The sequence below is a fragment of the Papio anubis genome, chromosome 3 (genome assembly GCF_008728515.1).
Source record: "Papio anubis isolate 15944 chromosome 3, Panubis1.0, whole genome shotgun sequence".
NCBI classification, from domain to species: Eukaryota; Metazoa; Chordata; class Mammalia; order Primates; family Cercopithecidae; genus Papio; species Papio anubis.
The window spans coordinates 173,028,484-173,037,182 of NC_044978.1; the positions used below are offsets into that span (position 1 = coordinate 173,028,484).

The following is an 8,699-nucleotide window of genomic DNA, read 5'->3' on the forward strand; positions in this document are numbered from 1 at the left end:
TTTGTGGACATTATTCTTGCTTCTGCCTCCACCACTGGGTAATTTTCTGCCCCATTCCCACAGTAAATGGCATGACTTAATGTTTAAAAGAAAAAAAAAAAAAAAACTCCCAGCTTCCCCATGGGTAAATACATGGTAGTGAGTCATTACTCCTTGTCATGTCATCCCAGAGTCTCAGCCATGTAGTCTTCAAATTCAGGGAATACCAATAAGCCACATCCTAAAAAGGTCAGCAGGGAAGTAAATGGACCAAATGCACAGAGCCAACCCATCTGCACCTCCAGTCACTCTCACACCATTCTGGCTGCTAGAAGGGCATCCAGTTAGAAGGTAGTTGCAATGCCAATGAGCAATATGGTGGTTTTCACCAAATAATGGTGGTGCAGGGGTGGGGTGAGTGGAAAGAGGAATATGGATCTTAGAGATACACAAGACATGAACACTTCCAGCCCTGCTTATCTGTCACCTCCCATGGAAGTCTTTCTTGGCCACTCTGTCTAAAATGCCAACTGCTCCCCATTGCTTTCCAGCTCTTTATAAAATGGAATAATAGCTTTATTACTCCTTGAAAGAATAAGATGTTGATAAGGATTAAATATGTAATACAGGTAAAGGTTTAAAACAGTGTGTGGTTTATAGTATTTAATAAATGTTAGCTTTTATCATTACTATTACCATGACTATTTTTATCTAATTACTATTTCATTCTAGCATGTATGATATTCTGAAAGTATTATCTTGGTTATCTATTTATGTACATAATTGCTATCTGACTTGCCCACTAGATCTTAACCTCTATAAGGAGGTGTCTATGTTACAGCCCTACTAAATACTTAACAAATAGCAGTTGGTTGGATGAACGATTTAATGAGTGAATGAACAGACAACTATCACACTCAGCAGACTCATTTTGTCCCATATCCCAAGAACCTATTTGTAGGAGACACTTTCTTATCTGAATTTTAGGCATGAAGAAATAGTGACACTGAAAACACTGAGTGACTTATTCACACAGGATGACGATGAGCAGGAGATGAACCTTTATCAAATTCTGGCTCTACATCAGGCATGGTGAGAGACCCATTGATTTATCCAGGCTTCTGGTCATTCCACAAAAACATATTAAGTTTCCTCTCTGGGTCATGCATCGGGCCCCTAGTCCCATCCAAAAAGAGGAGCTTTAATCCTGGATTACATCCCACTTTTGTAATCTCAATAGGAAAGCAGGTCTCAGGGCAGACCTCATGGTGAGGAAGAGGCAGGGGCACCCCCTCCCCAGAAGCAAAGGCCCTGAAGCGTCGTTGGGTCCTTTCCTTTGACATCTAATTTCCTGATAGATGACTGGCATAGCCAGAATTCAATTGTCCCAGGACCAGCACATGTGGGTCCAGTTTTGTCAGCCTGCAAGGACATTGTGCAGCTTTGTTTGTTCCAGTGTTGGGGGGGGGAGGTGTTGATAAGCATCATCACAATCAGGATCTGCCGTCCATGACTTACCATTCATTTCCTAATCAGTCATCACATTTTGTTCAAGCTTAATGCTGACCTATTGAATTTAACGCCACATTCCCCAGCAAAAAGCCACTGCTGTGTTTACTGGGGGAAATCAGCCAGCTCTTGCCCTTGTTGCTGTAGCACACACAGGAAACTTAGATTTTCAGGATATTTCCCCCGCCCCCTCCCTTGTTATCTAGGAGTTCTCATTTTGTTCCAAGATTGTTCCCTCTGTCTTCCCTCTTTCCCTCCATGGTGCCAAGACAACCTGAATTACATTAAAGCCCAGGTGGTTCTATATTCAGGCTACCCTCCTGCTCTCTTCCTTCCCCCATTCCCATCAACACACATGCACACACACACCTGTGTGCACACACCCGTGCACACACACAAATGCGATGTGAGCCAACAGAACACTGTGTGACCTTGGGCCAGTCACATCTTTCTAAGCTTCCATTTCGTCAGCTGTAAAATGAGGAGGACAGACTCAGTTATCCCTTTCTTTTCTAATATTGCATGATTCTAATTTTCCCATGATTCTCAAATGATGGAATTAGAATTATAAAATGTCTGAAATGGAAGATATGCTGAAAACTAATCCACTATTATATCCCCATATTTCAATTATTTCTTATTTTTTGAGACAGCATCTCGCTCTATCTCCCAGGCTGGAGTGCAGTGCCACAATCTTGGCTCACTGAAGCCTAAACCTCCTGGGCTCAAACGATCCTCTCACGTCAGCCTCCCAAGTGCCTGGGACTACATGTGCTCACCACTATGCCAGGCTGATTTTGTTTATTTTTTTGTACAGAGAAGGTCTCACTTTGTTGCCTAGGCTGGTCTTGAACTCTTGGGCTCAAGTGATCTATCCACCTTGGCCTTCAAAGGGCCGGGCCTACAGGTGTGAACTGCTGCACCCAGCCCCCATCTTTCAATTATTTTAGCGACACTTTCATCCTTTTTGCCACATCTCCACACTACTATCATTCACTCAACTGTTTTCTTCTTTAAATTGACCTTTTTACTTAAATACATATATTTAAAAGACATCCCTTATCATTACCACAAATAGAAAAACCGTAATCATTTGCTATAAATGTAATCATAATTAAAGGAAAATAAAGCAATCTAAGAAAATTTTGGCTGGGCCCCACTGCCTGTCCAAGGACCCCAGCCTGCTGCTTGTCCCTGTGTGTGGAAATGGCAGCACAGTATATGTTTAAAGGCACTAAGGTCATGCTGGCATCAAGGAGATTCTTTTGGCCCTAATCAGAATTGAAAAGAGCCACATTCTCTCCCAAGGGATGTCCATTTTATTTAATACAGAGGCTAGGTGCCACCCAAGATTGCCCTCAAGAACTTCACTTTGGGTAAAATGTTCTCACCACTGGTCTTTAGGTTAATGTTGTAATTAGTTCATCGAATGCTCCAAATTGCCAATATCTGCATCTTCTTCACCATTACCTTCACCTGCAACCATTGCCAGGCAGCTCCTATGAGAAAACAGATAGGCTCAGAAATACACACACACACAAGCACATGCTCCAAAACAAGTTTTTAAACAGCACAATGCTTCCCTGGCACTTCCCCAAGTCCACAGCTCTAGGAATCACTGACCTCAGGCAGGTCTACGTCACTACTTTTTCTAAAGAAATCACTGCCCATGTACAACAAAGAGCAGCTTCCCTTGAGCATTTGGGGAGCTCTTGAAGCAACTTCCTTTTTTCCTTTTCTCTCTTCATAGACGCAATGTGGAGTAGGGAGCAGGTGGTACACCCTTGTGAGAAAACAGGTACAGAGACTGGGGGGCGGACAGGGACGAGACAGAGAGAGAGACACTGCCTTCTGTTTATTTTGTGTGGTATAGGAAGAAAATATTTAAACATCTCTACTTTAGATACAGTATGGCTTCCAATTCCAATTCTATCATTTTCCAGCAACACAAATTTGGGCAAGTTGCTCAGCCCCCCTGAGCTTTAATCTCCTCCTTAGCAAAATGGCTCTAGTGACACACGCTTCCTTGCATTCTGAGGGTGTAAGGCAGGTATGGTACCAGGCACCGAGATAAACATTCATCCAACACTCAGTCCCTTCCTCTTTTACCTTTTTTTTTTCACTTTGGCACCATTCATGAAGGTCCAAAATTAATCTCCTTTTTATTTGTGTGTTTGTTTTGCCTTCTAAATCCTGAGTCTCATCTGTAAAATGGAAAAAAGACTGTGAATTTCCATAATGTAAGTTTTGTTTTCTGTGACTCGATTATGGCAAGTGATGTATGAAGGCTGAGTGGAGTGACAAGGAGAGGCACAGAGAAGAGGGAAGATAAATTTTACACCAGCAAACCCAACAATCAACCCCTTTTGAATAATCATTAGCAGCCTGCTGGAAGCTCCAAGTCTCCCAAAGATTTTGGATATGAGAGAGTAACAACATGAATCTAGAAAATGTGGTGCATTTCGTGCATAGATTTGAATTAGAGAATTCTTGGTCAGTTTTGCATATGAAGTTGGGGAGAAGGCGCGGGAGGCGCAAAGAAAAACAGAGAAACACCTCCCCCTGCTGCCTGGATGGCGAATAGCAGCAGAGATGTAAACAAAAAAAAATTCCATGGTCACACAAAAACCTTCACCCTATTCCAAGTGTTTGCCAAGGATTTGCTATGTGCAGGTAGCCGAATTTTATGGAACGCATTTTCCTATCCTAAGTTACCTTGAAAGGTCATAAAAAATGATCTTAGGACATTATTACAATGATGATGCTTTCCACTGGGCAGGTTATTTGTTTCTTTAACAGGAAATATATTAGCATCACTTTTAAATTAAAATGATATAAAACTTATAAATTGAAAAGTCTTGTTTCTGACTGCCTTACGTATACCTAGTTACTTTTATTAGCTTTTCATATAAATATAAGTAAATGTGACCATGTAGTCTTCTTTTTTTCCTTCTTACACAATAATTAGCTATTTGATACTCTTCTGGACATTGTTTTTGTCACTTAACAACATAACTTGGTGATCTTTCCAAAGCAGAAAAGCTCTCCCAGATATGTTTCAGGGCAGAGTAAGCTTCCTTGTTCTTCCTTCCCTAAGCATGTTACATGTGGAAAGAACACATCCCCTCTTGGGGAAATCAGATAAGTTGTTTAAATTATTGCAGATGTGAATGATGTTAATGTAGAAATAGCCTTTTTTGGTCCACATTAATCACAAATACTGTTCACAACACTTCGCAATAAACTTGTCTCCTGCCTATATTTTTTTTTCTGGTATTCCTTGTTATTAGACCCTCTCGCCTTGGTATCCACTGCGTTCAAGAGCAGAACAGAGCTTTGAACTTTACAGTCTAATGCTCAGAATTAAAAGTGCTTAATGCAACCAAGAGTTCTATTTAAAAACCCAGGGTAAAGGAAAAAGCCTTTTGCTTCAGCTGAAATATTCTTGTAGAGGGCAAAATGGAAAATCCAAACACCACCGCCATTTGCTGGTTGCATGCCACAGCCATCGGCACCTCCTGGAAATGGCAAGCCCGCGAGCTCCTGGTGGAAGCCAGGTTAGTCTTACTGCATTTGAGAGAGCTAGAAAAGTGTCTTCCAGTGTGACTGAGCCAGCAAGATTGTGAAGGTCAAAGAAAAAACCAATTATCCATAGCAAACACTGACCATACAATTAAATTACACCAGTCAGGAAAGCATCTGATCTTCTGCAGCAGACTTCTTCCAGCAAATTTACCTTTGAATCAATCTGGGCCACTCATTGGCATCCAGCTATCAGTTTCCTTCTGCTGCCCCACATCCTACAACATGTCTGTAGCAGATGCATCACTGCCCACCTACATCCCCTTGGCCCACCCCAGAGGTCACCTGCAGCTGCAGTGGTCAACTCCCAAGCACACAGACATCTCAGCATCAAGAACCTGCTTCTCTCTGCCCAAGGCCTTTTTCTGGCCACAGAAGTATCCCCTGCACAGTCCACACATGCAGGGCAGGACAGAAGTTCCAGGGAGCTACCATCCCCAAGAGCAAGCCTCAAGCAATGAGTCGGAGGATAAACACCCAGTTCCCTTGCTTGCCCCTTGCTGGAGCAATCCCAAAGTGTGTGGTGCCCATACTCTCAGAGGGACACCAGTGCGACTGAGCCCCAGGTGGGACCTACTCATTAACATACTGCTTATTGGCTTTTCTCTCGTCCCTACTCTCTCATCATTTTTCCGGGATTGACTCCTGTGACAGCCTTGCTCCAGTCAAGAGACAGAAACCACACAGTAAGTTCAACAGGACAAATGTAACACAGAGTCATGGACTACTATGAAGAGTATAGACATAAGGAAACTACAAAGCTGAGAGGGAGAACTTAGGAAAAGAGCTGAGAGGGAGAACTTAGGAAAAGATGAACTTGAGAGGGATTCAGACCTCTTGGGAAATGGTGAGGTTCAGCCCACGAGACAGCAGGGAAGCTGCTTTGGCCAGCCTCCGGAGTGCAGCGAGAGCCAGTCAGCAACTGATGGTGAGGGCTGGAGCCCGGGAGCTGGCGGGGGCTGCTGGAGGCTGCAGAAGGAGCGGCTACTCAACGCGTGACCCTGCCAGCTAAGTGCAGCTGCACACAGGCCGAGCAGAAGCTTGTAAAGGGAGGCTGAGTTCCGGGCCCCAGAGCAGCAAACAGGGAAAGGGAAGGTAATCCGGGCACCGGTAAGGGCAGGAGCCCTTCAGAGCGCTCATTCTGTGCTGGGGGGCTCTGCTTTCCATGTCAAGAGGGCTGCACAAAAAATATCACCAAGCCGGAGCTGCAGAGTCACAGAAGGACCAGTTCCACCCGCTGTCCTTGCTCACCCATACTACTGAGCCGCTGTTCCCGCACAACCGGCAAGAACCCTCCTCCAGCTGTGGTGTCCTCCAGCGCCCTCTACTGAGGAAGCCTAGCATCGCGCGCACTTAAAGAAGACAGGCTCAAAGGCAGGCCTTTGTTAGTCCCAGAACATACATTAATAAAGGGTCCATTCAGGGCTGACAGGCATAAAAAAATATTTTTTAAAAAAGATAAATACACCTCCCAAACTCCCACTTGCACTCAAACCCTTGTCTCAGGATCTGCTTTTGAAAGAACCCAAATCACAACAGTGTCAGAGAGCTGATTTTTGTTGACAAAAAGAGTCAGACTCTAAAATATTTAAAGAAATTTATTCTGAGCCAAATATGAGTAACCAATGGCCCGTGACATAGCCTTCAGGAGACCCTAAGAACAAGACCACAAGGTGGTTGGGGCTTCGCCTAGATTTATACATTTTAGGGAGACATGAGACTTCAATCAAATACATTTAAGACACATATTGTTTCAGTCCTGAAAAGGGAAACTGGAGGGTCTGCTTCCAGTTGTGGGTAGATTTAAAATTTGTCTGATTTGACAATTGGTTGAAAGAGTTATTATCAATAGAAAGAAATGTCTAGGTTACAATAAGAAGTTGTGGAGACCAAGGTTTTATCATGCAGACGAAGTCTCCAGGTAGCAGGCTTCAGAGAGAATAGAATGTAAATGTTTCTTATCAGACTTAAGGTCTGTGTTGATGTTAAATGCTGGTCACTTTTCCTGAATTCCTAAAGAGAGGAGGGTATAATGAGACATGTCTCACACCCCTTCCTGTCATGGCCTGAACCAGTTTTTCAGGTTAACTTTGGAGTGCCCTGGCCAAGAAGGGCCAGGAGGGGCCCTTCAGTTGCTTGGAGGGGCTCTAGAATTTTATTTTTTGTTTATATTTTAATCTTGGCTCTGTATGACCTCAAGAAAGGGTCTTATCAGCTTAGAGTGCCCACTTTCTCATCTGTAAGATGGAGGTGATCCTTAACAGTCCACCTCACAGGGACTATTCTTGAGAGAATGCAACAAAATAGACCACCTGCAATGCACTTGGTACAAAATAATTGCTTAAAATAAGTGCTTGATATCATCTCCCTTCCGCCTTTTCAAACCAAATCAAAGCCCCAAAGGTGGTTCTTCCTTTCTTTAAGTAAGAGTCAAGGTATGAGAATGCTCCGAGCTACTCTGCTCAAGACATTTTTCCCTTAAATGTGGCCCGGGACATCTTGGAGGAAAATGGGGAGATTAGAAGGAGGCCTTGTCCTGGAAAGGAATGATTTGAAGTATTGGAAACAAATGATAAACAAGTGTTTCTCTACAGAGAAAAAAGTTCAAGTAAAGTTCTCTAGGATATGACAATTTCTGTTGGCATTTAAATGAATGAGCTTTAAAGCAGGGAATAAGCAGTGTGATCATTGCTACCATTAATTAAGAGTTCACTATGTGCCAGGAATTCAAAGTCATAACCTCTCTTAGTCCTCATAACAATTCTTTAAGGTAAATGCTATTTTTAATCTCATTTATGCAAATGATGAAACAGAGGCTTGAAAACATGGAGCAGTTTTCCCAAGGTCAGAGCCAGGATTTGATCCCAAGCCTACCTGACTCTAATCCTTGGCTTCAATTGCTGTGGTGGATACAACTGGGATTGAGCCTAAGGAGTCAGAAGTCTGTGGTCCTGGTCCAGGCTTTATGTTTGAATCCCTATGTTTTCCAGTGAGTAATTCTTCCCTCCCCAAAGGGATGATTCCTTCATCTGTAAAATCAGAGAGCTGAGTTAGAATCAGGGTTTCTGCAGAGATGGTTCCACACCCAAGGATATTTTGGAAAACTGTGAGGATAGCTGGTGCTATGATAAGAGGGCACTCAATGATATTTCATGGTTGAGGACTAGGGTGAGTAGATGCCCTACATATCCCACAAGATATTTGTGTAGTTGAAAAAGTTATGTGAACCTAGAACCTTGCTCCATTTTACAACTAAAAACAAGTAAATTCTTATACCATTTAATATCCAGTGGATTTTCCAGGGTCAATTGAAGAAAGATTGTACTTTATTTTATGATAAATTTTACCAGGAGTTGGTCACTATTTGGTAAATCATATCACCAACAACAGTGCAAAACATGATATGCATTAGCAGATCATCCCCTCTCACTTTGCATTTGTACTGATTATGGATACAGTCACAAATGTCTGTGTATTTCTTGGGGCCTTTGAGTGTAGTATTCCCTACTTATCTGTATATTGAAACACTCATTACCACTCAAGAGGAGAACGGATAAATAAATCATGGTATATTCACAAAATGGAGTACTACAAAGTAAATTAAAAAAAAAAAAAAAACTACTAACATG

The 8,699-nt window shown here is 42.6% G+C and overlaps 1 long non-coding RNA gene across 2 annotated transcripts; it reads right to left on the reverse strand.

Moving 5' to 3' along the window:
* Positions 1-2,300: 2,300 nt before the first annotated feature.
* Positions 2,301-8,699, reverse strand: LOC110743229. Of its 2 annotated transcripts, none has more exons than XR_002521940.2 (3): positions 5,905-8,699; positions 3,598-3,692; positions 2,301-2,987 (listed from the first exon to the last, which is right to left on the reverse strand). It is a non-coding gene; the product is annotated as an uncharacterized LOC110743229 (long non-coding RNA). The 2 variants fall into 2 exon arrangements; XR_002521941.2 differs by having other exon boundaries at positions 7,945-8,697.